Source organism: Excalfactoria chinensis, chromosome 7 (assembly GCF_039878825.1).
Source record: "Excalfactoria chinensis isolate bCotChi1 chromosome 7, bCotChi1.hap2, whole genome shotgun sequence".
In the NCBI taxonomy this organism is placed as follows: Eukaryota; Metazoa; Chordata; class Aves; order Galliformes; family Phasianidae; genus Excalfactoria; species Excalfactoria chinensis.
In genome coordinates this window covers 34263548-34279349 of record NC_092831.1, presented here as the reverse complement: position 1 = coordinate 34279349, position 15802 = coordinate 34263548, and the positions used below count along the sequence as shown (strand labels likewise).

The 15802-nt window shown below is 53.3% G+C and overlaps 12 non-coding genes across 12 annotated transcripts; 5 read left to right on the top strand and 7 right to left on the bottom strand.

Moving 5' to 3' along the window:
* Positions 1–207: 207 nt before the first annotated feature.
* On the bottom strand, positions 208–280 carry TRNAM-CAU (transfer RNA methionine (anticodon CAU)). The gene has a single exon. It is a non-coding gene; the product is annotated as a tRNA-Met (tRNA).
* A 77-nt stretch (positions 281–357) lies between these two features.
* Positions 358–439, top strand: TRNAS-GCU (transfer RNA serine (anticodon GCU)). The gene has a single exon. It is a non-coding gene; the product is annotated as a tRNA-Ser (tRNA).
* Positions 440–1407: 968 nt separating this feature from the next.
* Positions 1408–1481, bottom strand: TRNAT-AGU (transfer RNA threonine (anticodon AGU)). Its single transcript has one exon. It is a non-coding gene; the product is annotated as a tRNA-Thr (tRNA).
* Positions 1482–2157: 676 nt separating this feature from the next.
* Positions 2158–2239, top strand: TRNAS-UGA (transfer RNA serine (anticodon UGA)). Its single transcript has one exon. It is a non-coding gene; the product is annotated as a tRNA-Ser (tRNA).
* Positions 2240–2694: 455 nt separating this feature from the next.
* TRNAP-AGG (transfer RNA proline (anticodon AGG)) lies at positions 2695–2766 on the bottom strand. Its single transcript has one exon. It is a non-coding gene; the product is annotated as a tRNA-Pro (tRNA).
* Positions 2767–3382: 616 nt separating this feature from the next.
* On the top strand, positions 3383–3454 carry TRNAA-UGC (transfer RNA alanine (anticodon UGC)). The gene has a single exon. It is a non-coding gene; the product is annotated as a tRNA-Ala (tRNA).
* An 807-nt stretch (positions 3455–4261) lies between these two features.
* TRNAS-CGA (transfer RNA serine (anticodon CGA)) lies at positions 4262–4343 on the bottom strand. The gene has a single exon. It is a non-coding gene; the product is annotated as a tRNA-Ser (tRNA).
* Positions 4344–4631: 288 nt separating this feature from the next.
* Positions 4632–4703, top strand: TRNAP-CGG (transfer RNA proline (anticodon CGG)). Its single transcript has one exon. It is a non-coding gene; the product is annotated as a tRNA-Pro (tRNA).
* Positions 4704–5137: 434 nt separating this feature from the next.
* On the bottom strand, positions 5138–5209 carry TRNAP-UGG (transfer RNA proline (anticodon UGG)). Its single transcript has one exon. It is a non-coding gene; the product is annotated as a tRNA-Pro (tRNA).
* Positions 5210–6129: 920 nt separating this feature from the next.
* On the top strand, positions 6130–6211 carry TRNAS-GCU (transfer RNA serine (anticodon GCU)). Its single transcript has one exon. It is a non-coding gene; the product is annotated as a tRNA-Ser (tRNA).
* An 8709-nt stretch (positions 6212–14920) lies between these two features.
* TRNAS-UGA (transfer RNA serine (anticodon UGA)) lies at positions 14921–15002 on the bottom strand. The gene has a single exon. It is a non-coding gene; the product is annotated as a tRNA-Ser (tRNA).
* Positions 15003–15534: 532 nt separating this feature from the next.
* TRNAA-UGC (transfer RNA alanine (anticodon UGC)) lies at positions 15535–15606 on the bottom strand. Its single transcript has one exon. It is a non-coding gene; the product is annotated as a tRNA-Ala (tRNA).
* Positions 15607–15802: the final 196 nt, after the last annotated feature.

The following is a 15802-nucleotide window of genomic DNA, read 5'->3' as shown; positions in this document are numbered from 1 at the left end:
CGTCTCGCGGGAGGCAGCGCTCCGGAATGCCTTTTGCAGCAGCGTATGGCCGCCGGGGAGGAGCGGGGGGTTGGACCCTACATGCCGACAGAGCCCGGTGGGGCGGCAGCAGTGGAGCCGTGAAATGCGGGCAGAAAAAAAAAAAAAAAAAAAAAAAAAAACAACAAAAAAACAACATTTCCTGACAGACTATTAAAAAAATGCAGCTGCCCTCTCTGAGGCTCGAACTCAGGACCTTCAGATTATGAGACTGACGCGCTGCCTGCTGCGCTAAGAGGGCCGCGCTGCGCCCGCTCCTGTGGAGGCCTGCAACGCCCCGCAGATGGCGGGCAGCGCGGGGCGGGCGGCGCGGGGCGGGATGGGGTGGCCGAGTGGTTAAGGCGATGGACTGCTAATCCATTGTGCTCTGCACGCGTGGGTTCGAATCCCACCCCCATCGTTTGCTTTTGCCGTCGGAGCTGGATAAACCGGAGACGCCGCGTTACTGCAGCTCGGTGTTACATCTGCGTGCTCACCGAGCCCAGCCTCGCTCACCTCCTGCAAAAGGACGGGCACCGCGGCTCCACCCAGCAGGAGATTCACCCAAAACCAACTCCCTCGTGGGTGGAGCTGCCCCAGGGGCTGAGGAAGGATGACGCGGTGCTGAACGGGGTTCAGCTGCACTGTTCTCATGGGGAGGACCTCCACAGAGGCTACACAGTCGAGTCTCAGAGCAGCAGATGAGCTCCTGATGGCTGCACCCATTCCCATGGCTGCACAACCATCCGCGCAGCGTCCCAGCACCATAGGGCTGCATCCTTCTGCAGCCCCGGCCCATGCTGACGGCCCTCTGTCTCTTTCTGGACAGACGTCAACTGGTGTCCCCGCAGAGGGCATCAGGAGGGCTTTGCACTTCGGGTCCAGGTGCTCCAGCATAGGCTGCTGCATGATGCAGTGGCTGCCACCAGCACATGCTTTGCCTGCTCCAACAGGCAGGTGCTAGAGGGACCGTGCTCTGCCTGAGGCCAGTGGGGCAGCTGGAGCTCCTGGTGCCCTTGGGAAGAGTTTGTGGCACCCAGAAACAGCAGGAGTCTGTGCAGTGCTGAAAAGGGAGGGCATGGCCCTGACTGCCTGGCACCTCTTCTGCCGCCAGGGAAACCCATGAACTGCAGCTCCCTTTCTACCCCTTCCCAGACTTACTGCTATGCCCTGGTGTCTCCACGGCATTCTCTGTCTCCCACTGAAATGAGCTTTGGAGCAAAAACAGGCTGTGCAGGGCTGCTTTGTTGTTGGGAAGGGGCACGTGGAGGGAGCAGCGAGGCAGCAGAGCAGGGGGACGCAGGCAGCAATGAAGTGCCTCTGGTGAAGGCAGAGACCCCAGCGCGTGTGCCCAAACTTGGGCTAGGAAGAAAAACAGCCCCCAAGGCCAGGCACCACTGGGAGTTGAACCCAGGATCTCCTGTTTACTAGACAGGCGCTTTAACCAGCTAAGCCATGGCGCCCATGTGCTCCTCTTCTAATGGGGTGCTCCCAAGGTCCACATGTCCCTGCCAAGCTACTGTCTCCATCCTCCTGCCACTGGGGCCACCAGCACGACCAGGAGCCAAAGTATAGGGTTAAGGTCATTGGACCCATTTTGTGTGTCACTTCAAGCAGCAGTGGGGCCTCACTGGGGGATAACAGCTGGAGTTGGGGCTGTGAGGATCTCTATGATGACAGCCAGAGCAGGACAGTGGTACTCCAAAGGAGGGGCCAACTCCAGGAGTTCAGTGTGGGACCTCTTGCACTCAAAAACAAGAAGGGTGAAGGTCCCTTGTGTAACCTGCTCAGTTCCTTAGGGCCATCAGTATGGCCCTTCTGGAAACCAGCACTGAGGACAAAAGGCAGCGCTGCCCACAGCACTTTGGTGGCTAACAGGAGGTAAGGTGGGCCCAGACATCTGTATGCCTTGGCATGTTGGTCTCGGGGCATGATTCTTGCTTCAGGTGCATCATTTCCTTTTTGCAACCCTGTGACCAGATGATGAGGGGAGGGGGGAAGGGGGTGCGAGTGCTGGGGGTTGTGGCACTGGGGCTGCTGGGAACATGGGTCTCTCCATTATGAGTGTAGGGGATTCCCTTTCTGCAGCCAGACCCCCAGAACAGGGAAGGTGTAGGTAGCAACACAAGAACACATGGGGCTGTGATGGCCGAGGGGTGAAGGCGTTGGACTTGAAATCCAATAGGGTTTCCCTGCGCAGGTTCGAATCCTGCTCACAGCGATGGATTTTGGCTGATGCTGGTGGGTGGTTGGGGACCAGGGGCACGAGCTCTTCTTTTGGGCATCCACAAACTGGTGGGGATGGACAGGGATGGGATGGGACCACAATGCCTGGCACTAAAGATGGCAATGTCCAGTCTGCTGGAATGGCTCTCACTGCTCTTGGTAGCAAAATGTCACGGGGATGAAAGAGACAAAGCGCAGTGAGGAGAGCTTTTTCACAGGAGGGGCAAAAACAACAACAAGAACAACAACTGGAGATACTGAAGCTTGAACCCAAGGTCTCTTTCATACAAGCCCTGGAGAGACCCGCTCAGGCGCTGTGCAGACAGGACAGGACAAGCACCTCAGGTCCTGCCTGCAGATGCAAAGTGCTGAGCAGGGGATGCTGCTGCCCTCACCTGTGCCAGGTCAGATCCCAGCACTGCGGCTGCACTCAGTGCTGTCCAAAAAGCAGGGCTCGTCCGGGAGTTGAACCCGGGACCTCTCGCACCCTAAGCGAGAATCATACCCCTAGACCAACGAGCCACGGCCCCCACATTGCAGTGAGATCGCTTTGGAACTGGCTGCCCGGGCAGCGCTGGTGGCAGCATGCATGGAGGCTGTGTGGGCAGGAGAGGTGGAAAGCATCTCTAGTGTGCAGGTGATGGAGCACTGCAAGTGTCACTGCTGTGCCACTTGGACACCTTCAGAAGTGTCTGCGTACAACCCTGGGCGAGCTGCTGGGGGTGTCTGGGCTTCAACAGTGGAATCTGTCAAGGAATTCAGGCCCTTCAGCAACTGTTTGAAACACCTCAGCACAACTGTTCTCTGGGGGAGGTTTTTTGCTTCTGAATAAAAAGGACATCTGGAACCTAAAAAGCACAGACTCAGCACTCCAGTGCAGGTAAGGAAAGGAACTGATCCTTAAGAACTATCTGTGCAAAACGGCCATGTCCAGGTGGAGAGTTTAGAGGGAGAAACCGGAGAGCCAGCTGGGCAAAGGGAACCCCGTGTCTGTCCTTTATCCCATCAGCGCACGGGGTGCTACAGGGGGAGCTGCTGGCACAAAAGCATCAAGTGAGAAAGAGGACTGAGCAAATTTGGCCTGAAAATGGACCTCCATCATCATCATCATCATCACCGTCATCACCATCAGCATCCAGGGGATGTAGCTCAGCGGTAGAGCGCCTGCTTTGCATGCAGGAGGCCCTGGGTTCAACCCCCAGCATCTCCACAATTTTGCTGACTCTCAGGAAAACCCTCCCAACTCTTTCTTGCCTCAGCTCCACACACCCTCTCCCCTTCCACCTCTCTTCCTCCCCTCCCATCCCAGCACATCACATGGTGCTTTCCTGCAACATCACCCTGCTTTTAGAGACGGACAATGGACCACCTGGACAAATACTGACCTGGCAGCCTCACCACTGTGATGCAGATCACTGAGCCTCCAAGTGACAAGGATCATGTAGGACAGAGAAGTTATGGGCCCAACCTGCATGTCTGCCTCCTGTGGTGGTGTAACTGTCAATGGACAGACATCAGGAGAGTCACTGATGTAGTTTATCTGGGCTATAGTGATAGTGATTATAGATTTGACAATCTTCTCTCCAGCTTGGAAAAATATGGATTTGACAGGTGAAGTATTTGATGGATGAAGAATTGACTTCAAGTTCACACCCAGATTATGGTCAATGGCTCATTGGGGAAAATGGGCCTCCTGGGGCACCCCATGGAGAAAAAGGGGTCCTCTGGTGAGCAGTAGTGGTGGTGAGTGGAGTGATGGGTGGAAAGTGCTCATAGGAAGAAGCCCACCGTGACACTGAGTGTGGGTGGTGCCAGTCCCTGGTGTATGGCCGTGTGCTGCCATACCTGAAAGGCTGTGGGGCAGAGGATGTGTGTTGCAGGGGTCAGCACCCTGGCCCATAAGTCCAGGAGAATCAAATCATTGTCGCTGGGGGTGTCAGAAGGTCCCCCCCTGTAACCCCAGCCATTCTATAATGCCATGATTGTGGCCAGCCTCCAGGCCGGGGGTAAAATCCATCGCTGTGAGCAGGATTCGAACCTGCGCAGGGAAACCCTATTGGATTTCGAGTCCAACGCCTTCACCTCTCGGCCATCACAGCATCCCTGCCCTGTGCTCAGGGAGCAGCCATCGCTGTGGGGCAGCCCCAGCACCCCACAGCCCATTCTGTGGGGCTGTGCTTAGCAGACCGCCTGCTCTGCACGCACTTCCACCTCCGGCATCTTCACCCTTTTCCTCCCCAGACACCCCATTCTCTCAGTTGCTTACGACAGCCTGGGGCTGCTTGAGGACCCTCAAGAGAGGGAGAGCCGGAAAACATCTCTGCACCAGCAAAGATGAACACCGTGGAGCATGAGAGATGAGGCTCCCTAAAGGCTCAGAGCAGTGGGGCTCGTTGGTCTAGGGGTATGATTCTCGCTTCGGGTGCGAGAGGTCCCGGGTTCAACTCCCGGACGAGCCCTTCTCTTTTCAACGTTTCTGCCCCGATCCAGCTCCATGCTCACATCTGGAGCCAGACCCTGTGGAGGGGGGCACGGCACAGGGATGCCACACTGCCTCCTGCACCACTGGCTGCTCCCCAGCCCTGTGCTGCCCTGCGCCCACCATCCTGAAAGAGAAACACACAGGATGGTATTTGATTGGTGGGGGGGAGGGTCTGAGCTTTGCAAAAGTCTCCTCAGTTCCCACCCAATTTTGCTGCCCGTTCCCAAAAATCTCCCATTCTTTCCCTCCTCAAAATTACATCCTCTGGGAACCCTCTCCAACCTCCCCGCCGCTGCTGACGGAGCGCACTCCCATGCCCAGCTCCAAATGAAGCACTGGGGTTGGCACTGGTCCGCAGGGAGGGCTAGTGGCTCACCAGGCACTGTGGGGCAGGTGGGAGCCCAAAAGTGAGGGCTCGTCCGGGATTTGAACCCGGGACCTCTCGCACCCAAAGCGAGAATCATACCCCTAGACCAACGAGCCTGTGTACAGAGCTGCCTCCATCACTGCCCCAGTGTCCCATTAAGATTTGGACCTCCATCCCCATCTTTGCTGCTGGATCCAGTATAAACTGCTGCCTTTCTGGGCACTCTTGTCCTCATTTGTCCCGGAGGAAACACTGAGGATATCTATCTCCAGTTTTCCTGCTGGCTCCAATGCTGGTAGGATCATCATCCACTGTAAGTCTGGGCAGGAGCCACCAGCCCTGGGGGGATTTCTTCCTGCCAGACACTTTACCTGCCTGAATGGCACGGTGCCTTGCTTCACCCTGAGCGTTTCAGCCTTTCTCCTGGTTGCCCACAGCAGAGCAGTGCTTGGCTGCCTTTCTCCCAAGCTCTGATGCAGCACCAGGAAGCTGCTTGCCGTCTGCTTTCCCCCTTGGCTGAGGTACATCGCAGCGGGCTCTGGGGCTCAGGGTGCATAGGGACAGTGGCTGGGTGAGCACAGGATGCACCGGGGAGAGAGTCTCACCTCTCTGGTGACCTTGTCCTGCACATGGGAAGAAGGATGATTTCCTTCTCTTCTGTATTCCTGGGAAGCTTAAATTGAAGAGTTGGCCCCCAAATTGCCTCCAAATCCAGAATATTTGGGAAATTAAGAGGTACGCTGTGCAGACTAAGCTTCCCCCGCCATCTTCCCCTCTGATTTACAAGCGTACTGGTGCAGAGTCACGTAGGAAAAGCCCTCTGGTTCTGCCCTCTCTATGCTTTATCACTGTCTGAACTGGAACTGAGGGTAGAGGGACATAAGAACCCTGTTGCCACGCTATTGCTGCATGCTCTGGGAAGGGCAGGAACACCGCAGCTCTGGGGGGGGGTTGGAGGGGGTCATTGAAGGACAAGAGGTGGGCAGGTAGCTTAACCAAAAAGGAAGAAAATCCCCCAAACTGACCCAAATCGGGGGACGAGGTGGCCGAGTGGTGAAGGTGATGGACTGCTAATCCATTGTGCTCTGCACGCGTGGGTTCGAATCCCACCCTCGTCGGATCCTTGGGTCCCGGTCCCATTAGGGCTTCCCTGAGAAAGCTTTTGGGGCAGCCTCTGGCAGCCTGGACAAGAGCTCTGTCTTCAGGCCAACATTTTGGTCAGCCCTCCCTGAAGCAACTGCAGGTACCGTGCCATCCAGCCCTGGTTCACCTGCACATCCTCACTGTGATCCTGCCCCTGGCATCGCCCCTGCCAGTGCATCTGTGCTCCACTGCAGCCAGGAAAACACAGTGTGCCAGCCCTGTAGCTGCCTTTCCTGCTCTGCCTGCCTTTTTCTGTTGATGAGGTTGTGGCAAAGCCATGCTGTGGCTGGAGGATGCCCACACTGCAGGCTCTGCACCAGCTTTTGGGCTCTCCCTGGGGCCGCATTTCCTCCCTAAGCCTGCTGAGATGCCTTGGAGCCATCAGGGAGTGGCCCAGGAACAGGGACAGGTGGCAGTCACCACCTCCAAGCGGTCCCAATGCTGCCAGGTGCTGTGGCAGTGGGGACATCGCAGCAGTGACAGGCAGGGTCCTGCAGGGGTGTGTGGGAGACTTCCCAGGGAAATGACAGAAATGAGAGCCCAGGAGAAGCACGGCTGCCCCTGCCATTGCATTTGGTGATGAGGCCATCTGCAGAAATGCTCCAGCCACAGTGATGCCACAGAGCCCCAGTTCACCTGGGGACCCATCAATTACAGTGTCTGTGAAACTGGATCTCCTGCAGCCCCAAGGCTTTGGGCAGGCTATGCTCCAAGGGCTCCCCTAAAGTCTTTGCATGCGTCCTTATGCAGAGGTCTGTGTCCTCACTGCTCCGCAGGGCTCCCATGGCAGCCTGGGCTCATACCTGTGGTGGTTTGGCAGAGGCTGGCACTCTCTGGCCAAAGCCAAGCACAGGTCCTTATCCAGCAGCTCTGTAAGGAACTTCTGTGAACTCCAGCAATTTCCATGGGGGAGGCGTTTTTAAACGGGTGAATCAAACCATCCCCAGCACTTCAGGTTGGATAACAGCAAACTTTCTTCTCATAAAGAGTGGTGCTGCCATGGCACAGCTGCCCATGGAGTGGTGGGGTCACCATCCATGGAGGTGTTCCATAACAGCGGGGATGTGGCACTGAGGGACGTGGGCAGTGGGGCCTTTCCAACCTGAATGACTCTGTGTTCCTATGATTTCCACCCATTAGGTGAGATAGATGGTCAAGGAGTTTGGGAACAAAACTACACATACTGAAATGGGTGCACGTCTCAGATCCACTGCAGACATGAAGAAAATGGGATTTATGTGTTTGATTTCACAGTATTTTTTGGTTTTGTGGTTTCTCCAGAGGAAGTCATGTCTCCAGCAGAAAGAGCTTGTTTCCTGGAAACAACAGAGGTTAGTAGAACCAGCCCTTGTTTTCCTCCCAGACACCCTCAGCCCCAGGAAGAGCTCTTTTTCTCTACGGATTTTCTTCTGTTTTAATCTCTCTCATTACAGAAAACTGATTATTTTGACTTCCTGACACATGACCACTGTTTTCCCCTTCTCCAAGCAAAGAACCTCATTCAGCGCAGACATCTGCTCACACTCAGAGTTATGCCTTCTTTAAACCAGCCCTGTGCAAGAGCTGCAAGCATCACTGCACTGATGCTGTGCTGGAACGTGATGATCCAGTATGAGCAGCCTACTCACCCCAGTAACTCAAGTGACTCTGAAAACCCCTATAAGGCACATCTGTAACAGCGATGCTGAAACCCCCCTGGCTCCATACAAGCTTGTGCCCTGATACTGCCATAACTTATTTGGTGGCAGAAGGTGTTTATGGCTTCACCTGGGCTCTGCTGGAGTGAAATGAGAAGCCTTCTTCCAGCTTCCCCCGGAGCCTGATGGCTCATTCCCCTGCTCAGCACTACATCAGCGATTCCTGCTCCCCAGCATGTAGCTGATTCATGTTTAAATGCAGGTCGGGACTTCTGCGACTCCCTGTCTCTCTATCAGGTTAGCAGGGTTCAGCAGAGCAATCTGGAGTCACACCTATCATTAGAATGTCTTGGCTGTTTCTCTCCATCACAGGAAAGAATGGCTATGAACTTCTGACTCACTGCTCTTAGCGTGTCCCAGGAGCAGGCTGGAGAGACTCTTGGCCTCTGCAATTGGCTTGCTGAGCAAAGTTCACTGCTTACAGTCAGTGTCACCTTCAGGGATGGACTCCAGAGTCTTTTTAACACCTTTCTGTGTCCTTGATGAGTTTGCTTTTAAAATCTGCTCGACATCCCAAACTGAATACATGCCTCACACATGAGGAGTATCAAAGTAAGAAATAGTCCACATGGGTCCAAACATATAAACTCGATTCAAATACATCAACACTTGGTCACACCAGATTAGTTCAGTTACACTGGGCTTGCACTGAGCTGTGTCTATGTCTGTGCTACCCAGATAGCTGGAGAAGGATGAAGGCTGCAAAAATGCAGCACCACACTGTTGGTTGTGTGATAATCTCCCTCAGCACCCCTCACCTTTGCAGCACCCCCCATCCTCCAATCACCAATAGGATCCTGTGAGGCCAAGGCAGTGCAGGAGCCTGGCTGTTTGTACTACGCTTGTGCACGGATGTGTTTCTCTTGGTCTGCTTAAAGCCCCAAATTGATGAGCTCACCTCAGGTGAACTTGGGAGCTGAATTCCCCACTGATTTACAGCTGTTCTCAGAAGAAGGTGGGGAGGGAGGGGAGATGTGCTGGGGATGCACCTGCCCTAAATTCTGCTGAAGCACTCTGCTGTCTCGTAGCATCCAACCTAAAATGCACTTTGGCCCTTGGGAGGTAAGATAATTACTGCCTGTAGCTGGAATCATTTCAATCTTACTCAGTACTAAATGGAAGAAAAACATGACAGATGAAAGACAAAACTTTTTAATCAGCTGGGGGAGCTTTCCAGGAGAAAACTGCTGGTTACTGGGGAGTTTCATATGGAAGGAATGAGCCAGCTCCCCCGGGGGTCGGGGCACCCTATATAACACCAGGCACTGCTGGGCCTTGTCACCCGCTTCCCAGCTGCTGCATCCTGTGCTGCCCAGGTAAGTCAAGATGCTCCGCTCCTTCCTCTGACTGAGCTGCTGCCAGCACTGATGTGTGCTGCCTGGTCCTCAGCGAGGGGTCGAGGTTTGTTGTCTGCCTCCCACCTGTGGAGGCACTGGGGGAGGGATTCTTCCTGCCATAACGTGAGGGTGCAAGGGGATGAAGAATGCAAGGTGCACTGGGTAGATGCCACAGGGATCTGTATCCATGTAGCCAGGCACATCCTTCATGGATATTTTTGCTAAAAATAAAGAGCAAAAAGAATAGCACATTTCCTGGTTATAGAGATTGTTGAAGGGAAGGCAGCAGAGATCCCTTTACTTTTAGTCTGTGCTGAATCCAGCCCACTTGTGTTGTGTTGATGTGTTTTTTACAGCAGCAGGAAGCATTCCAGTGAGCACTCTGCTTGCTGAAGGATTGCTATCACCGCTCCAGCACTGCCTCCCAGGGCAGGTCATTCAAATGAAACCGAATTATCCCTACCTCTGGCTGCCAGAGCCACTGAGTTAGAGCTCAGCAGGGAAGGGACAGCATCTGCCCTGTGCTTATGCTCTCCTCTGCCTTCCAGGTGCCTGTTCTCGCCGCATAATGTCCTGCTACGACCTGTGCCTGCCCGCCTCCTGCAGCCCCAGGCCACTGGCCACCAGCTGCAACGAGCCCTGCTACCGGCGCTGCTGGGACTCCACCACCATCATCCAGCCTCCCACCGTGGTGGTGACCTTGCCTGGGCCCATCCTCAGCTCCTACCCGCAGAGCACAACGGTGGGGTCCACAGCATCGGCAGCAGTCGGGAGCTACCTCCGGTGCTGTGGGGTGCCAGTGGCCTCTGGTGGCACACGGGGGCTGGGGAAAGGGGCATTGCTGTGCCTCGGGGGTGGGCTGTAGGGTGTCCCCATCAGCCACCTCGACCCGCTGAGGCCAGCAAGGAAGAAAAAACAAAGCACAGGAACAAGACTGGGGAAGAGGACTAAGGAAGTGTCCACGTGTTTCCAAGCCATAGGGGGCATCTGCAATTCTCCCAGCACGAAGGGATCCATGGGCACTTTTCATTCAAGACTGCGCCTCTGTATACCTTTCTCTAGCTATGCCTTACTGTTGTATGCTTCCATGTAAGTGTCACATCCTGTGGTGTCACACAGCATTTACTACTAGCTTATAGCTGGCTGCAGACAGAAGATGGTCACCAAGAGCTGCCGAGGCAGCAGGGGCAGAGGAACAACTCGTAGGGGTCGTTTTGTCCTTAAATAGTGTTTATCTATTCCTTTAGTGAGCATTAGAAATGCACTTCTCATAGTCTCAACTTGTTTATTCTATTTCTTTTTCTCATTAAAGACATGCTACATCATAGCCTGAATCTTCTGGTGTTCTTTTTGCCTCTGGTCAGAAGTGCTGACCTGCTCTGGTTATAACTTATTTTTGGGTGGGTGTTGTTTTTGCAGCCTGAAATGGGAATTCCTGATGCTCAGTGCCACACTGTGCTGATGTAAGCATGGGGCTTGCTGTATCCAGCCCAAAGGAAAGCTTCTGCAGACCTTCATTGCTGCCCTACAGCAAGTATCAGCTTAGGGACACGTGCAACAGCCTCACTGCCTTTTCCCACAAGGCTGTGGCAACATCGAGGTTTGATGTTTCAAAATGGTATTTTGCCTGTTTTTGCAGTGAGTTTTTTGTTGGATGGAGGGTAAGGATAAAGGTAAAGGTAAAGAGATAAACTGTGTTCTGGGGAGATGTTTCTTGGAATGGTCGCCCTTCGTCCAGCTCTGCCCATGGAGTCACCTGGAGGTGCTCCAGAACTGGAACTGAGAGATGTGATCAGTGGGCATGGTGGGGATGGGCTGACGGTTGGACTTGGGGATCTTAGAGGTCTTTCCCAATCTTAATGACTCCATGAGTCTATGATTAGCACTACCTGGGGCAGCTGCAGTATAATCAGAGAACAGAGAGATCAGCACATGCCAGACCACTCCTCCTTGCTTTCTGTTGCTGAACAGACTAAAGTAAAACCACATACAACATTAGAGAAAGGTCCTAATGCTATTGTACTGGCTACTGACACATTTGGAGCTGGATAATGGCTGTAATTTCTGTGCAACAAGATTTTCTGTCATTTCCTGTCTTGCTTTCTGCTTTCGATGATGGCAGAGGCCGGCAGCATCTGCATCTCCATGAAAACCATCACTCCAAAGCAACCTGTTTTATTAAAAACTTGTTCAAAATGAATACAAAATCTCTCTTCCCGTATGTTTCAGGGGACTTCCTCAGATCTCATGAGGATGTCCCTATTCCTGGCCCTAGCCACAGTGCAATAAGCTCCTCCCTGAGCTATCCCCAAAGATGAGGGCCTGCAGATTTTGACTGAAGACATTAAATGAAGAAGAATTAGTTTACAGGGAGAGGATGTAGGCGTTGGGTAAGCCTTTTTATGAGGTGCCATGCAACATTAAGCAGAACATTTACAGCTAACAAAATGAGGAATAAAAGTGCAACTAAATCCTCCATAGACTTTGTAGGAATCATTCTTTATATATTTTGGTGGTGTGAAAATCTACACAGAGCTTATGAGCACTAACTTAGAATGAGGGATTATGCTGAGCTAGGAAGCAAGTTGGTCTTACCAAGCTCAACTGGTTCTACTGCTCGGGTCTTCATAGGAGTGCTCCTAAGTTGGAAATATTCTGCATGGCACTTGCTTGGCAATCAGAGCTCCAGGAAAAAAAGAGACGTGGCTTCACATCCATGTTCCAAGGACTGCTGAGGTATTTTTGACCAAATGCAGATGTTGTTCCATAGAGAGGGAATACAAAATTGTCCCGAGTGCTGCAAAGAGGAGGAAAAGCACTGAACTTGTAGTGAGAGCATCATGAGAAAGTTATAGGCATCTGAGGCTGGTACATCTGCTTTCCAACAGTCCTCTGCATAGGACAGTACAGGATGGAGCAGGGGAGAAGAATGATGACATTTCGATACAGCTTTTCACAGTGACTCTGTGGGTGAGATGGTACAGACTTTTCTGATGAGCCAGTGTCTCACAGAAGGGTGAAATCCATGCAAGTCCTTAATTTGACTTGAAAATTGTGATGTCTTACTGCAGACAGAGCCAGGGAAGGGAGGATCTGAACCCTGCAGTGATCCCCAGCCCAAGGGACCTGCCATCTGTCTCCATGGATGCTGTGATTCCTGGTTGGGAGCCTGGCCATCTTGATTGCCAGCTCAAGTGCTGTCCTGAATTCACTCCACTTTGTATCCCCCCCAGACAGTGCTTGCCCCAAGCAGAACCCCACACACCTGCTAATTAGGCCCTAAAATACAGGTTCCTGTAAAGACACCGCAGCCACAGGCCCCAGTGAGGAACTGGGAACTGCACATACAGACTGAGATGAAATGTAGAGCTCAGCGAGTATAAAGAGGCACAGGAAATAGGTGGGTCCTGGGGTTTGGTCACAGCATTACTTTCTCATGGCTTTCAGCAGCAACAGCAGCAGCACTGCTCAGAGAAGACTGGAGCATAGTCTAAATGTGACTGTTGGGCCGTGTCTGGATCTATAGAGTTTCACGACTTCTGCTGTCCTCTCATCTTTGCTTCCCTGCCATCAAGCAGGATCCTCCTCCTGCAGCAACTGGTGCTTCCTGGAGTCTCCTACTTCCCTTCATTTTCACACTTCTATCTTTGCTTTCATGGGTCCAGCTGCACTAGCAAAAATCACAGTGGTGGAGCACTCCAGCTCAAATCATGCTGTTCTGGAACTGTGATGATGGCAACTCCATCATGTCCATTGGGGTGTTGATCTCCTCTTTAGGGTGCTTATTATTCTTATGGTAATAAGCACATCCCAGCTTACACCATTACCCTTAGTGAATGGGCTCACTTGTTTTGTTCTGCGATTCTCTGCTTGGCGAAGCCAATAGTAGCAGAAAGCAAGTATCTACTGTGCAAGGAGAGCCCACAGCTCTTTCCAAGTGCAGTGATGGGTGCCTGACTCCTCTGGGTATGGAGAAAGGGGAGAGGAAGGATGAAGTCATGGCTTGGGCTGCAACAAATGGAGACATGCAGAACTGTCATGGAAAAGAAAAGGCAGCTGCAAATGGAGTGACAGTGAGACTGTCAGGAATGGAAGCCCCAGGTGACTCCATTTTGGTGATAAAAATGAACAGTTTGGTGGTTGCTAGATGGTTACTGAGCCAGCAGGATCCCTTGCTGCTTCTCTGCACACCCAGATGTGGAGGCCAGAGTCCTGGTGGCTCACAGCAGTGGGACAGGTCAAGGAGACAGCTCCATTGCCAGGTCATGAAAGGTAAACTCCATCCCAGCACCTGAACAACAAGCTGAGGGCAACCCTAGAACTGCAAGGGTCTCTCAAGGTAACTTCCTTCATTCTTGCTGATATAAGAACTACTGGTCAGAGTACTGGGGAATATGCATCCCGGAGTCAGCCAGGTGGACACAGGGAGTGAGCAGGTGTGATAGTCCATGGTGGGATTTATTTGCAGGCACCTACTCCCAGGCTTTTAGGAAGGAGTGAGAGATGAGTTGTGTGGCAGGGATAAGAGGGAGAAGAAGTTGCTGCTGAGATGGGCAACCTTCCCCAGACAGCAACTGCTGTACCCACAGACCAGCCATGGGGCAGAGACCTGCAAAAGCCTGGGGAGCCAGACAGGCAGTGATTCCAGCCTTGGGGGACTCCACAGTGAGGGCTGTGGTTCTTCCTCAGGGCTGAAAATCCCACGGAGCAAAGTAATCACAGACCACCCACACACTTGAGTCACAAAGAAAAAGGCACATAAATCAAAAGGCGCTGGTATTCTGGTCTGGTCCTTCTGGTGCCACTCATGGGAGCAGGGGCCCATGGCTTGCACCCCTTGGGGTTGGGGACACAGGGGTGCAAGCACCAGCCCAGTTCCAAAATGTTTACAGCATCCTGGACTGAATCAGCCAGGGATGCAAGTTTCAAACTCAATAATTATTAAGCTAAATATTCCAAGGCTTTAATTCCTGTTTGTTGAGGCATGTCTGCACCATTCTGAGAGAAGATGAGGGTGATCTGCCTATGGCTGTGTAAGGTGGTTCTTGCTTGCATTCCTTGTGTGGTGCTGATGGAGCTGGGCAAAGCTGCTCACTGGGCAACTGTGCTTTGCTCTGCTGTCTCCACCTTCAGCACGAGGAGTGGTCCAGGCCTGGCCCTGGCTGTGCTGTGTGGTGTTGGTGTGAGTTAGGGAGGTGGCATCCCTGCACATGGGGTCTGTTCTCAGCTGTGAGCATTGGGGCTGCTCAGGGCAGGTGTGTGGAAAAGAGGCTCGCACCTCTGACACCCAAAGCAAGAATCACACACTTAGACCAACGATCCAGAGCACCCAGGCTCCCCCAGCAGCACACTGTGCCAGCAGCTCTTGCCCTGGGCACTGCACTGCACAGCAGCTCACAGACACCAGGCACAGGTACTGAGCAGAGCAGCCCCAAGCACAACAAAACTTGGCTTCCCACTTGCAGGGATGCAAAACTGGACAGCCCTTGGGGCCTCTGCTCCTCCTGCTCTGGGCTGCCCATACACACAACCCTGCCAGGGACTTCGCTGCATATTCAACCATGGAGCTGCTGACCACATTGACAAGGAGACACACACAGCCCCTCCTCCAGAATGGCATTCCCATCTCATGGCCAGGGGTAAAATCCATCGCTGTGAGCAGGATTCGAACCTGCGCAGGGAAACCCTATTGGATTTCAAGTCCAACGCCTTCACCCCTCGGCCATCACAGCCTCAGCCTGGCACACCTGGGGGCACTCCTGCCCACAGCCCTGGGCCACTTTCTGGCACGTGGTTACCCCAGGCAGTCTTAAGGCACGACCCAAATCCTCTGGTTCAGGAAGTCCTGCTGGGAGGCTGGGACACCCCCACAGTGTGCCTGGAGCCTGGCAGCAGGGCCTGAGCACAGCAGTGCCACACTGATGCACTTACAACACCATAGAGAACAACTAGGTCAGTCAGGCAGACATTGTCCTTGGTGAAGCTGTACCAGTTGTCCCTTATCTTGTACTTCTCTTCCATGTGCCTTGGCACAACTTTCAGGGGGATCGGTTCCATCATCTTCCCATCACAGTGGTGAGGCCGCCAGGTCAGTATTTGGCCAGGTGGTCCATTGTCCATCTCCTAAAAGCAGGGTGATGTTGCAGGAAAGCACCATGTGATGTGCTGGGATGGGAGGGGAGGAAGAGAGGTGGAAGGGGAGAGGGTGTGTGGAGCTGAGGCAAGAAAGAGTTGGGAGGGTTTTCCTGAGAGGCAGCAAAAGTGTGGAGATGCTGGGGGTTGAACCCAGGGCCTCCTGCATGCAAAGCAGGCGCTCTACCGCTGAGCTACATCCCCTGGATGCTGATGGTGATGGTGGTGATGATGATGATGATGATGGAGGTCCATTTTCAGGCTAAATTTGCTCAGTCCTCTTTCTCACTTGATGCTTTTGTGCCAGCAGCTCCCCCTGTAGCACCCCGTGTGCTGATGATCCCAGGGCAGACACGGGGTTCCTTTGCCCTGCTGGCTCTCCGGTTTCTCCCATCACTCA